The sequence below is a fragment of the Myripristis murdjan genome, chromosome 13, assembly GCF_902150065.1.
Source record: "Myripristis murdjan chromosome 13, fMyrMur1.1, whole genome shotgun sequence".
In the NCBI taxonomy this organism is placed as follows: domain Eukaryota; kingdom Metazoa; phylum Chordata; class Actinopteri; order Holocentriformes; family Holocentridae; genus Myripristis; species Myripristis murdjan.
Window position 1 is genome coordinate 31783793 of NC_043992.1, and position 15803 is coordinate 31799595.

A 15803-nucleotide genomic window follows, 5' to 3' on the forward strand; every position below is an offset into this window, starting at 1 on the left:
GTTTAATATGCAAAATCGACTTGGACCCCGGGCGTTTAAAAGAACCAGGCGGCTATTCGCTGCAGGCCTTTATTTATTTTTGCACCAGGCCATTATTGTGATGACAGTTACTGTCCAACATATTTACAGTCGGTCGATTTAAGATTACGGTACACCCTTTTGTTCTAACGTTAGCTAGCGCTCTTATTTTGACAGAAAACGGAGGTGCCGCACTGTTATTGTGCGGCTAACTGTTTACTTCTGCAAAAATAAGGTGAATAGCCTTACTTTGGGTTACCTCAATATAATGCAAATAATCGCCCCGGCGGTTATTCGGGTGGGCGTTTAATACGCAAAATGGGTGCAGACCCCAGGCGTTTATAAGAACCAGGCGGCTATTTGCGGCCGGGCGATTAATTGGTGAAATACGGTAGGTCACTATATGAGTGAGGGCTGTTTTCTTAGAAATACCACATCCTTAACGAGCCATGGTGATAACGGTCTCAGCTGGCTGGGCTCACAAGTTGTTAACATCAGAGAATGCGAAATATTATTAAAAAACGCACTGGTAGCCAAAATCTTTTACCCCTGTGCTGCAAGTGCATGATCATGCTTGGCTGATCGCAAAGTCTGCATGTGTTTGTGTGTGTGTTTGTGTGTGTGTGCGCGTGTGTGTGTGTCCTACTGGTGTGGGGGAGAAAAGTTATTGGGGTGAAGAAGCAAGTATTCCTCACCCCGGGTAAGGATTTCATGTAGGCCTGTGATGATGTGTGCAAATGTAGTGAGGGCACAGGCTGTGAAAACCTAATACAATTTGATTAGAAGTTAACGGCGAAGTAATATTTTCCCTGCCTCGCTTCACTGACAGAAAAACAGAACTATTTCCTTCTTCCACATGGGTGAAAGTGACTGAGACTGAGCGATGACCAAGTCTCGGGGTTTGGTGTTACACTCCCAAACAAAAGCCACTCCGGTTACAGCTGGGAATCGTCGTGAGATCTGAGGGAGGAACATCATTTCCAAGGACCACATGCTCAGAAAGAAAGACAAGCCCAAATTCTCATAACTAAAAATCCATTGCAAGTTTAGCGACCCTTGAGCCGTCACCCTTAAAAACTTAATGTAATGCATTTTCCTTCAGTGGAACGAATAGAAGTCAAGAGCAGGTAGATTTTGTATTCATTGGAGAACATTTTCAGTCAGTCCCCATGGCTGGGGAGAGAGATTACACAAGGAATAATGAATTACAATATATCATGTCATATCGGAGAAACTGTACCAGCTCCTGCTGTCTTTTATTTGATGAAAGAATGAGCGTTCCTATTTTGACATCTTGTGAGACAGCTTGTGACACTGCTCCTGCTATGAGGATAGGTACAAACAACCTCGCGTTGCTATGGACTTGGGCAATGAAAGTACACATATTTTTGACATTCAGGGATGCTGCAGAGAGAGGAAATGTTTTCCACTGGCTCATGTTGCACTCCGACACTCATTATTTCAGGTGCATTTCAGAAATAATGTTGATAGAATGTACAGATGTTAATTTTGAAACAGCACTGATCTGTTTGCTTGAGCAGGCTAATCATTCATTTCAAACGCCACTGAGCACAACCAGGTGGCTATGCAGCTTTCTTTGCACGCTGTATACATAGCGGTAAATCAAAAATACCCATTTGCAGCACCACAATAGCCAATTCTTTTTTTTTTTTTTTTTCATTCTTTCATTTCACTTGTGTCGAAGCGGCAACTATAGCACAGGTTAATTTAGCTCCACTCCAGGTTTTGCGAAAATCAAATTCTCCCCCCCCTCCCCACCATCCCGTGGAGTGGTCGGCCCCTTCAGAGCTGCACCTGGGAGGCAGAGGAGTGATTAGTCTCCTACAGAATAGGCCTTGGTAAACTGTGTCAAGCAGTGAACACAGTGACCCTGACATTTTCAGCATGGCCAAGGGAGGGGAAGATCCACTTAATGGCCAGTGCAATGTCGACCAGCAGCCCGGCTTTCAATCAATAATTGCTTCATTAGTTAATCTGATTGAGTGTGTGAGCAGCCTGTAGTCAATGCCAAGTTACCTCTCTTTCTGCGAGGAGTCGGTGTTATATTGATTTCATTGTTCTCCACGGAGAACTTTTTCCTCCATCTAATCCCCACATTTACACAGAGAAAAAGAGAATGGATCTCTTTGTCTGAGTGCTCATACCATCCATGCCTGAGTTATATTAAGGCAAATCAATGGAAATGGTTTCTCAATACCATCACTAAAACAAACGAGGATACCAAATGCCACTTCCTATGTGGTTAGGTTGATATATTTCACAAGGTTTAAAGGGGCACTTTGCCAAAAAAAAAAAAAAAAAAAAAATATCGACAATGTGTATAAGCCCATATTCCACAAAACTGTAAACAGTCTTGTATAAATTGATTTGGAGTGAGATTTACTAAGGAGCATGTATGTTAAATTTTTTACAAACTAGATCACAGTTATTACATGAGCGTGTAAAACATATTAGTGAAGTCATAACAGTTCTAGTCATCTGTGAGCTGAGTCATGTTTTTCCAGTTTGTCACTGATATATTTTTCCAGACAATATAAGAATTCTGATTCCTATTCTGACTCTGATTTCAGTTCTGATTCAGATTCCATCTCTAAGTCTGATTCTGATTTGAATTCTGACTCTAACTCGAATTTTAACTGTGATCCTAATTCTAGTTCTATGTCTTACAATGTGACAGTATCAATTTACCCGAGCAAATTCCTTGTGAACACACTCAAAGAATTTTCATTCTGATTTCGATTCTGACTCTGATTTAAATTCTGATATCGATTCTATCCCTGATTATGATTCTGATTTTAATTCTGACTCCAATTCTAATTCTGATTCTATGTCTTATGGTGGCAGTATCAATTTACCTGAGCAAATTCCTTGTGAGCCAACTGTACCTAACCACAAATAATTCTGACCCTGTTTTCAGTTCTGATTCTGGTTTCATCTCCAATTCTAATTCTTACTCTGGCTCTGATCCTGAACAGCATAGCCTTCAGAAAGCCTCTTGGAAAGATATTGTAGGGGATAGTCTCAGCAAGCAAGCTGGGAGCAGGGACTGTTTAGGAATTAGTCAGGGAAACTAAATACCACCTGATTGTGGAGATATTTGTACCAGAAAAATCAATTATGCCAAAGGCTGCAGGAAAAAAAAAACAACAGAGTTCAGATGTATTGCAGGTGAATTGCTCACAGTCTCTCTCAGTCTACATAATGGATGGCTGCAGTTTTTGGCGCTGGCGCTTGATATACAGGTACACTACCCAGTGTACCAGGCTTGTTGCTGGTCTCCATCTTCCTAAATCACATGGTTGTGAATGCTTAAATCCAATTCACTGGCGACATAGGAGGCAGAGAATTTATTCATGAAGATGTAGACTGGTCCGCTACAACCCAGGCAGCTGTCAGCTGTCAGTATTGTTTATTCCTCACCTAAGCCTGAAACTATTTGTTGGTTTGTCAGTTAATGGTGGCTCAACGCCTGTGGAATCAACATTGCTTAAATGCCGCCTGCAGCAGGCTTATGCTTTGAACAACAACCAGAGTAAGCACAAATGGCAGACTCTTGTTATCCCTGTTTAATGTGGCGGTGAATATTTTAGAATATTTCTTCTGCCTCTTTCTCATAATGATGTGCAACATCCAAATGTTCCATGAAATTAACTCTTAAACAAAAGATATTTTATGTTATGGTAATTCTGTGTCATAATTAAAAGTTGTAAGTCATTGCTGTTTTGGGTTTCAAAAGCAAAGTTGTTGGAATAATTTGTCTCTGTGTACACTATCATTCTCTGAAATAAATGTTTGACAATGCGGTGGCAAAAGCAGGTTGACATTCTATTAGCCCGTTAATCTTTAAAGCAGAAGGGGTAGATACCAGAAAAGAAAGATAACATCTCCTGATATATTGGAGTGAAAAGGGCATGTCAAGAATATCAAACAGATGACAAAGAAATCTGATATAAAAGATGAACATCTTCATCCACAACAACTGAATCAACTGGTGCCATTTATGGTTCGGAAGTGAAAACACTGTGATTACATCAAAAAGTAGTTTGTGAAGAAGAACGATTGCTTTGAGCCATTTGAGGCTTGCACGTTTCCCTGTTTTTGAGCTTTACATACATTACAGTAATCCCTCTTCCTTTCCAATTTTAGAAAGTGTGTCTCCAGACAAGGTTTTGAGAGTTTGAAGGTTTATATTTTAAATTGTGAAAAAGTTCTTTTAATTATTTGATTAATGTTGCCGTGAGAAAAATCATCCATGTCATAAAACTGCTGAATTATCAACGACGGTATGAAAATTGCAATATCAGTGGAGTGTTGAACTGCTGCCTTGGGTTAGGTACATTGATTGTTATGAAAGGCAAATACACATAACTATGGAGCAAAAGGAATTATTTCTTTTCGGCACTGTTACAAGAAAAATGAATTTGAGGCAGAGGTCTGTCACAACTCAGTTTAACATGGGCTTTGGTTCACATGCAAGCCAGGTTTACAGTTTAAAAGTGTGTACCAAATAAAGATGTAGGATGTAAGATGTAAGAAGTAGTTGGTGGGATTTCATCTTCTCTTTGTCCGATTTGTCCGATTTTGTCTCTCCAGCCCTCCTCTTCGGTGATGTATGTGCAATGTCAGTTTAAAGCAAACATGAGAAATTGACCAAAAATCACGTATTTCTAATCACAGGTTTGGAGAGGCTGTGGTTCCTGGACTCCTTTTAAATGCAGGTTCTTCTCAAACAAAGTGACCTTCCCTTTGTTTTGAGGGCGTGTTGGATTTCTGATTGCACTGTTAATGTTCAGGTTGACGTCCCTTGTGCAGCTCCTACGCGCACACTTCAGCAGGCACTCATACATCATATCCACTGGTCAAATTTCTCAGCGGTTTGCCGTTCAAATCTTGTGTTAGTACTCACTGTTTTCCGCCACTTGATGCCGCAGCATTAGGACTTGATTTTTTGGGAATCCAAAGCATATCTGTTAGCAGCTGCTGGTTCATTTCCTCCCAGTCTTTTCTAATTGCTGGATGATTGCAGAATATCCACAGGGAGTTCCTTGCAAAGCAGTTCTATAGGAGCCATATTCATTCCACATCTGCACTGATCTAATCTGGTCAGTTTGATATGCCAGGTACAGAAACCAACAAATTAACCAATTACTTTACAGATGAACAGTGTTTTTTTTCCTAACCCAAGGATTGTGAACTGCACGCATGTCGTCACGTAAAGTAAATTAAATGTTGAAATAGAACAAAATGACTTCAAATTGAATTCCCCATTTTAATCACATATCCCGGAGAAGAGACTTTTTTTTTTTTTTTCTTGTCAGCCAGTTTATTCCTTGTTTGCTGTGTGTAAGCTGAGTACCTTGCAGGTCTGGACCTCACAGCGTTGCCATAAACCCTGTCATTGTTTAAGGTAACAATGTGGATCCAACCCAGCCTTCTGTCAACGGTCCAGGAGATAGAGCTGATTAAGCCTGTTTAAACATGGGCAGTTGCACTGGGAGTCTGCCCAGAAGCTAAAGCAGAGCAGAGGAGAGGAGACTAAGCCCTGTGACATTGAAATCTGGAGGGATTGGAGTATCTTCGGCTCCAGGGTTTTTTTTTTTTTTTTTTTTTTTTTTTTTTACTGATAGTAATACCAGTTTGTATGCTTTTACAACAGCGCAGGAGCAGCAATCTGTTTGGTGGTGGTTGGCCCCAGCTCGGCTGGTGTTGTCTCTACAATGCCTCTGGGCTCTGAACAACAACATGATAGCCAGAGCAAATTCACTTACGACCTACAAGGATATAATTAGCCCCACCCACTTTCACACCACACCCCCAAAACAAGCTAATATTAGCATACCAGTCAATGCTGTTCTCAGCCGGTCGTCCCCCTGCCTCATTCCGTGTCCATGACAATGCAACTCCAGCTATGGGCTCCACAGAGACAACTGGGTGGCACAAAGCAGGTCTATACATAATGGTTTGTTCTGCGAGAGGGCACGCTGGCTGGCATTGTTAAACCCTGAAACTGCTTGAAAGAATGCAAATGACGCCGAAACTTGCCTGAAGCCAGATCACGGACCGAGCATGCAGCAACCCCAATCTTTGACACGTGTTGTGCACTCCGCATTGTATACACCGCCTCTATTTAGTGTTTCCACACTCTGTTCTGCTGTGTGTTACGACATGTTTCTGTTTGGACAACCATGTTGCGCCTGGAGTTACAATACAGTGTCTGAGTTCGTGCTGGCCTCGTGATATTTTGGTTATTCTCCATGCTGGATGACTGGAATCTGCTGCTCCGTGATGAAAAATATCCCAAAAATGTGTCTCATTTCCATTTGCTACTGTGAAGCCAAATACAAATTGTCACATGGGGAATGCAAAGTTTCTAGTCTATTGTATTCTGTTCTATTCTATCACAGACACAGGGTTCATTCTGATGATCCTCCAAAGAGCTGCTTGCAACAATTTGAACAGTAAAAATGAAATAGAATTAAATTATATCATTTTTTATTGGCTGTTGACTGATTTGTTCTTGGTAAATACTCCAGGCTGAATTGTGATTTTGTAATTTCAGGTCCTTAAACTGATCCTATTTACACAGAAGGTAGAATTAATCTTGATATGCACTCGCTGAACTTTGTCTTACTCGGGGCAGAGAAGCCTCCCGTGTGTGTGAAGTCACGGGACGTTTGCGAGGCAGTTCGGCACTCGACTTACCCCGACTCGTCCCCGCTCTGGTTTCTTCCCTCTCTTGGTGCTCACTCTCTCCATGGCTCAGTTTAAACAATTACTCTTTGAGCTAATTTTCCTCCTTTTGTTGTATGCATTTCATATGGAGATTAGCTAGCTGTGCCATTCAGCTGGAACCTGCTGTAGTGAAACAGCTCTGAATTTCATGACTTCTTGACACAGGCGCTGACTGGTTGTATTTTACATTTAAAAACTTTTAAAATGTAATGAATGTAGTAGCTGGCTGGAGGACCTAATAATTCTTGCGACAGGTTTATTGCAGAAATCCTTCCACTCCACCCCCATTTGTTAAGCCCATTTTAGGGGGGGAGGCAGGGGATCTTGAAGGCGGGAAAAAAAAGGTCAAAGAAGTCATATTCATGATCTGAAAGCTGGAAACCTGAAGTAAATTCTGAGATGCAGCTGAACACTTTGTGTCAAGTTTTTATCATTATAAATCTGTAATACACATTGTTGTTTGTTTTTAGGTGTCTATTCAAAATTTGAAAGTTACAGTTTATTTGGATTTGCAACATTATGATCCAAGGATATAATAATAATCACTCTTATGCCTATTTATGTGTCACAGTTATTGCACAGTTGTCACAGTTTTTGGTTTGATACCATTTGTTACACAGATTTGGTGTAAAATTTGACCATTTTGACTGCTTGATAAATATGATCAATAATCGCTCCAAAACACTACATTAGGACACCAGGACTTTGAGGAACACCCTAGAAAAAGTCATGCTGAGCATTTCACATCAAAAACTCAGATTCAAATACAATTCTTACAGATTTCTTTAAGAATTGGATTTTTCAGAGATTGAATGGCGAGCATTCTGTTCTGGAAATTGCTCAGAAACACCTTAATCGTCAATACACCTAGGAAAGCCATACACCCTCTGAATGGCCCCAGTTTCTAGGTAGTGGATGTAAAGTTTCATGAGGCTGTGATTATCCTAGAGGTCACTATAGGGCATTTTATACAGTGATGTCAAGTTTGAAAAAATGGTCTCACTAGAGTGAAATGGCTGCTACGGGGGCTAACATCATCACACATGAATCAAATGTGGCTCATTGAATCCACAAGAGTCTCGGCTTTCCAGTCAAATCCAATTTATGCAACTCCAAGACCCCAGTACGCAGTAATATACCATTTTACTACAGGCCAAAAGAACACATTTGTACTGCATGTGAAAACCTGCATGGTTTGTGGCCCAAACTGCATGGGATTAGCATAAGTTGGACATGTCTGTAGAGGGGAGACCCCTGGCTGCCCAGAAAACCCATTTTCATTCAGCAACCCGCTTGAAAATGACCATTCCAGTTTTTCCCTAACTTTGAAGCAATACTTAGCCACCTTGCCGACAACATAGCATGCCATCCATTTGTGCCAGCGGATTCCTTAGGTGGTCTTGTTCAACGTGATACCACTATATTCACTCTGGCTTTAAAATGCCTCAGAAAAACAGCATGACAGCCAAGGACGCTGTCTCCTCTCAGTTAAAGAGCATGTAAGTAGTTGTAACAGGAACATATAGATCTGTATCTCTGTGTAATCAATTTAGTTTTAAACATTTACCATTTAAATTTTAAGTTGCTAAAGATTTTATTTCATAGACAGTGTGTATTCTGGCAACCTTTTCATCCACTGGGTTTGAGCAAATTCTGATCCCACACACAGAAATGTGAGAACTTTTTAAAACTGATTTACACCGTCATTGACAGTGTCAGACCGCTTCACACTGTTTTCACTGTATTCAGTCTCAGAGCAGCTTGAGTTGATCTTCTATGAAGGACATGGCTCAATGAATTATATTTTCTTTTTAGAATCCAAAAATGCACCTCGAGTGGACCTTCATGAGGGAAACACAACTCTGTGCTACTGAAATCTACTTATCAGTCTTTTTTAATGAAATGTTTGTCATTGAGTCGTGTTTTTTAGTCAAGAGGATCTTCATGCATGAAAATGTAGAGGAAAGGCAGTTTTGCTGATATCTACAGTGTTGAAATATCTAACAAAATGGCATTTTCTGAAATACCCAGTTTAATGTACATTTGAGTCAGTGATGCAGTCTGCACTTGTCATGCCAAAGTAGGTCTTATATTTTTGTTTGTTTTTATCTAGAAGAGCTGCAGCAACAGTGAACAGCTGCCTCTCCTCAAGTCCACATACACATTTAGACAACATCAGAAATATGAAACATTTCAGATGAGGTAAGTGTTTGCGGTTAGCAACTATATCAGCTTATCGGTGCGCTGTCAGGCCAAATCTGGAAGTGCGGTTTATCAAGCACAGACGAGAGAAAGTTTCTTCAGTGTCTCAAGCCAAGTGAATATCACGGTTATCAAAAACCCAACCTCCACTCTGAAAAAAAAAAAAAAAAAAACAACACTCCTGTTTCTAAAGGTCTTTGGCGAGGAGCCATGTTGTAAGAGGCATAATACATTTTGAGATGTCCACTAAAAGCCTGGCTTGGTTCTGTGCTTCAGCACGGCACATTAAAGCTGTTTATGATGGAAACCTCTTCATGTATTAAGCCTTAATTACATTTTTTAATGTGATTTTGATTGTTAAATTTATTCATGAGTGATATAAGCAGATTAACCACTAAGAGATTATTACCCACTAGTAGATTTCCTGCTCTTTTACAGCGCAAGAAAAATCATTTTCAAGGCAGAGCAAGGTGTCCTCGGTGATGGCTGGGCTGTTGTGATGTATGGTTAATAGACTGCAGGAGCCACACCTCCAGGCTTGCTCTCCTCAAAATATTAATCAGCAGGGGAACGCATGGTGCTGTAAAAATAGCTACTGTACATACCGTATACACTGAGGGGTCTTTGAGACCTCCCTCATGGAGAGGAAAAGAGAATAGTGAATAGTTTTTAAACAAAGGTGATAATCCTTTCAGTGCCCTCCCCTAGGAGTCAACAAAACCTTGGCATAAACAGGGTGTTTTGGTGGATAGCAAGCCATGAATGACTGACAGCCCACTTGTTGCATGGATAGTTTTTCATGCACTTTACAGGGGCAGTGCAGGATTTTTCAGAAATAAACGGTCTGCTGGAGCGGCAGAACGGTAAATGAATAAAGTGAAATTGCATTAAATAAAAGCTTGCGGCCAAAAAAATAAGATTGTTAGTGGGAAAAAAGGCTTGTTTTGCGATTAAGGTCAGGATTCACAGGGTGCTTTGATATGTTTTTGCTATATTGATGTGGTCTATCCATATTTTTACCTGTAAAGGAAGACAATCCCACTGCATGTTGTTTGTCGGTGCAGCCACTGCAGTGCATGGGGGAGATAGAGGTGAAGGGTAATGCAATTATTCATTGATGTCAACCCTATTCTCACTTAGAGAGTCTGTCTGGGTTGATAATGAGTAGGACTGCCTATCTCTAACTCCAATTAGACGACCTCTTTAAATCTCTTTCTTTATGTATCCTGGCTTCCACATTTCTTCAGAAAAAGCCACATTTCATTCATCTTGCAGCAGCCTTGGCAACTGCCACAAGGACAACAAACCATTAATCTGCTGCGATACGTGGACAGCATAATGGCCTGTTCACATTCTTGAAAACACCTTCTAGTGCCTCTACTCTGGGTTATTTCCAATGTTTGATATTACCTGAAATGCCAGAGGCAATCTTTGGACTTTATTTGTCTTCTCACCCTTGCTTTTCTAGAAAAAACAATGTGAATATATATATAAAACACATATATAAATCCTTTCATATTCTGCACTTTCCACAGGTTTAAAAAATACATAATAATATTGATTCTGCTGAATGCAGAAGTGCGCTTTGAAGGCTCCTGTTCAAAGGTTTTACACGAGTATTTCATTTCATGATATACGTACATTCGCTCCAGTAAACTTGAGGTTATCAAAGAATCTCTATGTTTCATATTTTTGCCTCCAAGGGCGATTGAACTGCCGTGGTCTTGTATTATCAAGACCTCCCTGACTCCTTTTGGCACTTTTTTTCCCCTACAAACAAAGCTTCCTTACCAACACCGACCACATTCCATTACAAAAGGTCGGAGGTCAGCTCCCAAGCCTTCCCAGAAGCCCGAGCGCCTCTCGGGCTTCTACGCTCTGCAATTCAAAGATGAGACCCCGGTTTCCAGAGGTCTCACAGCAACAATGATGTGCTTGTGAGCAAGTCCATCAAGTCGCCTAAGTAATGAATGGCTATCCACCAGATTCACATTCAATCATTCACTCACCCGCCCTCATGCTCACTCGCTCACTCGCTCACCCACTCACTAACATGCACAAACTGTCACTAGTTATTCATTTATATTCGCCCCAACCTGTTGCAAATACCTCAAGGTATATTAAAAATGTAGATTATCAGCCGGTTATTTACCACATCAACTGCTATTATTGCATATTTTATTTCATATTTCTTCATATCACATGCTCAACATTTCTCTTTGAGGAAATATTGATGAACAAATCAAAGAATGGTTAAACTAACGGACTGATTCACTGCTATGCTCATTCCCTCCCAGTCCTCTGTCAAAAAAAATATTCAGCCAAACTGATTTTACAGTTAATGTGGAGTGTTTGGCACAGCACATTCACCCTTTTACTCACTCATTTAAATTTTATGACTTTGTAAAAAGAGGAGCTTCTTAAACTTTTTACTGCTAGTAACCAGTGGAGAATTAAAGGGCTGAGACCAGGCTTAACATTTTCATTCTCTGACAGAGGGACCAATTAAAAGTCACTGGTGCTGTGCAAGGCTTCAGGGCACAGACTGACTCCGCTGGCAGAAAACAGACCACTCAGGTGGCTACCATTAAAGAGCCTTTCAAGAAAAATTCCACCCTCAGATACTCTCACACTCATATACCATCACACTGTGATGTTCGCTGGGCTCCAAGAGGGTTTTTTTCCCCTTTTTTTGGAGGAAGTCTTATTCTTCAGTCTATTGGTCGTATATCCACTTTGCCTCAACCTGGCTGGTCTTCCTCTCTTCCAGTAAATGATTGCCTGCATTTCCCACAATGACTTACCTGGGCTTATTGAACTTGGGCGTTGGTTTTGTCATACAGATATACAAATAATAACAATAGGCGATAGAACAAGTTTTTCCAGTGGAGAAAAAGCAAGAGTCCCTCCTTTTTTCAAAACACAGCATGTCTTGTGGCTGAATTGCATTCTGGTCTGCCGAGGATACTGTCGGTGGAGAAATTCGAATCTCTGTCTCGTCTGTGATAGATTTCTCCCCGTATTGCTGCTGAACATTGGCGCAAAATGATGAATCTAGAGAGAAGCCCTTGTTTTTTATTCTGAGGGACTGACACCAAAACCTGATGTGTGCAGGTGATGCTTTAGATGTTTCTCCTATCAAACTCCTCTGCAAAGTTTCCAGAAGTGTTTGTGCGTGACATCACATGGTCGATGTCATCCATGTGAATGAGAGAAATACACGAGCAAACAGCAAATGAACCCAGACAAGCAAGGTACATGGCCAATACCTGTTTTTTGAAACAGTGTGTTTTATTGTTGGATCATATTATGCCTTCTTCATTCATTTATATTCAAATGTACATCTTGTGATGTTTTTCAAATAAATTTTGTTTGATTAGTGCACTGCACTAATGCATTTTTAAGGAAATCTGTTCAACGGCTACAATACTTGACTCTGGAATACTGATTTGCAGACACTGCACCACCATCCCCACCAATTCAAATGTAAATCTGCTGAGAGGAAGCATTTAAACTGTTACTTAGGGCTGTTCAAGTTCAAGTTCAAGTGCAGTCCAGTCGTTCATTAACTGATGACAGTTCAAAGCAGTCCCTGAAAAATCAATAGGTCCTTGACAATGTAATAACAGTACATTTTGTGCAGCAAATGAACCTCTATCAATCTAAGAAAATTCAAATTTCCTATACTATTGCCACTTAAAGTCCTTCATTACTTGCATAATCTCCATCAGCAAAACTGAAGACATATATTGAAAACGTACACTGCTATTGTTTGGCATTCCAGACACTGAAACAGTAGCAAAACAATTGAGACAGGAGCCACTCCCTCATCTTAAACAGCTCTCAGCAAAAAGCGGCAGATAAGGCTTGCTAAAAATGAGAGAAAACATGTCTGAAAGGGTATAAATCTTTAATCAAACGGTGGTGATGTGCCTTGCCTCCAGCACTCACGGAGCCAAGCTGGATAGAGGATGCTGAGATCTCAGATGTTGCTCCCTCCCAAACAGGATAAATCCCCTTCTCCAGTACAAATGTGTCATGGGAGAAGGTCTCTGTGCACCGAGGCTGCTGTGTTTTGGGTTCCCTCCACAGTCGCTCCCACAGGGACCCCATACTATTTCAGCATTTTAAAAGGGGTATGGAACAGGAGGCAGGCGAGCACATACTTAATCATTTTGCCTCCAGTTAAGTATCTAAAAAAGAGTTCTCATATAAACACGCAAACAGTGAGATTGTTTATTAAGTTTACAGCAAATCATTAACTACGAGCTGAAGAGGAAAATGACACACCACAAAACGCTGGAGTCATGAAATGTGCGCTGGTACAGCTGCCTCAGATTTCATGAATTTTAATCATTTGACAATACTGGCATCAGAATAAACAGATAAGACACTTCCATGTAGGTGATGCCACACCCACATCCTGTATTCTATATTAAGCATCATTTACAATTTAAATGGCAATAGTTGCTTTGTATTAAGTTATTACCTTCCAAGTGCTGCCAACAATAATCTCTCTCTCCTAATGTAGTTTACATTGTGGGCATCTTACACTACATGGATGTGAAGAGGCACTGATTGCAAACTGTACATTGTGGTTGCAGTGAAAGGAGGAAGTGATTATTTATGAATGAAGAGCATTAATGGCTACAAGGAAATGAAATTTCAGCAAAACAACCATCATGGATTAGTTGGCAGAGTATTTTGAAACTGCTGGAATAGGCAACCCGTTGGATGTTTTACCTGTATTGACCTGTATTGACTTTCTCACTTTTGAACATGCCAGGTATGATGATATATTCATCACACAAAAAAGTTACGAAATCAAAAAAGCAGATTCAATAAGTCATGTGATGCATGTTTCATGTAGCTATGTGCGGTCTCAAGCCCACAGAGGCTGTACCGATGAGCAGGGTTTCTGTTTGCTCCGGCTGATCTAACTGCTTGTGCCACAGAAAATATGAGCTTGCCAGGGGAAACACTGTGCTAATATGGTGTCACATGCACTCACACAGGCACATGTGCACACACAGAAATCATGTCGCAGCCTCTCTCGTGAGGAGAACTATATATTCAAAGAGATTTCTCAACGCTGCATTACTTCAAGATCGTATGCAGATGCAACCGCAGGACTCGTACATCCAGCAAAGCAGAAGAGGATAAAAAGAAAAAAAAAATGAACAACAGACAAAAGGAGTTGCTCTCCCATAATTAAACAAACATGCATAATCACGATACACACGGGGGGAAGTAAAAGTGACATGCACCACCCAATCAGCAAATGACCCTTTTGAATAAGAGGAGGAGAATACAGATGATCAAAACAACAAAGGAGGGCTGGGGAAACAATATACAAGATGTGTATACATAATTAGCCCAAAATTCCTGTTGAGTATAGGAGCGTGTACAAAATAAAATGAATGGATGTGGCAGAGACAGAGAAACAAAGAAGTCAAGGCAGAGGGAATGAGAAAAATGAGGAAAAAGGAGGGGAAAACAGAGTGAAGGACTGCTTTTGAGATATGGCTCAAGAATGATTGCCATGGGAAGAATGAATTTTTGCATCACACTCTGTCAGGGAGAAAAATAAGAGAATAGTTTAAAAAATGTTGGCGAAGAGCAAGCAAACAAATGTGCAGTGCAAAATGCAATGTATCATTCGGCTTTATCCTGTGCTGTCCTTTGTTGTTTTTTTCTTCTTCTTCTTTTTATGTATTAGTGTATTATGGAGTCGATTAATTTTGGACAACCAAACAACGTTCTAGCCTTTCAACATCACTCTAATAAGAAAACTGCCTGGGACCCGGCCAGATACAAATTGCTTTACATTACTTGGCCTGCTGACATTTTACCAGACACTTGAGGACAGAGAGACCACCATTTAAAGTTAGAGAAATTACTATAATGATAATAATGTGATGCTTTATTGATCCCCACAGGCAAACAACTGTTTCACTTGTGGCTCCTCCACTTCTTGGTCAAAGTGCAGAGTCAGGGTGGAAGCCTGCCAATACGAGGAGTCGTGCCAAGCTCCTCTTCTGTGCAGTGTCATCTCCCCTCTCACCATGCTCCTCCGCCACCCAAATTTGACTATGGCTCAGAACAGAGGGATCACCAGACCTCCAAAAATAGAACAATTCAATTCTTTTTCAAGCTCCAGTGTGCTATTAGCATTCGTCGTCACACTTAACTCATAACAATGCGGCTCTGCAGGATTTGCCTGAGAAGTGTGAATCTGGCTGCACTAAGGGGATTTATCAAAACCTTTAGTGCTGTTCTATTTGCCTCTGCTTTACATGCCAGCAGTTTGCCAGCTCATCCTACTTAATCAATCATTGACCTCTGGAAGCACCAAGTGGGGTCTAACTCATAGGGAAAATGCAATTATACAGATCCTATCAACCACACAGAACCAGCCTGTGGTCTGTGTGTGCAGATCTGACTGAGCTAATAACCCACATAGCTCTCCAGAAAAAAAACAAAAAAAAAAAATCACAGAGCATCAAGCGTTTGCCTGCGAATCTTTGAGTCAGAGATCCAATGCATAATGAAAAGGGCTGGTTCACCCTGGCAAGCCCCCCCGCCACGGGTTGTCTGCCCCTTATTTATGGATGTCTGGCTCCTTCTATGAATTATGAAACATGATCTCCTCAGGTCCCCCACTGGCCACAGATGGACTGGGACAAAGCTGCCCATATCAGCCAGTGATGTCAAAGGGCATTTGTATTGTATGAGTGGACACAGTTGTCTCGATGAAGTGCTAGCTCCTCTTGCCCTTGCAGACTGCATTAGTGCTGGGTTAAATGAGGGACTAAATGGGCAGACATTCC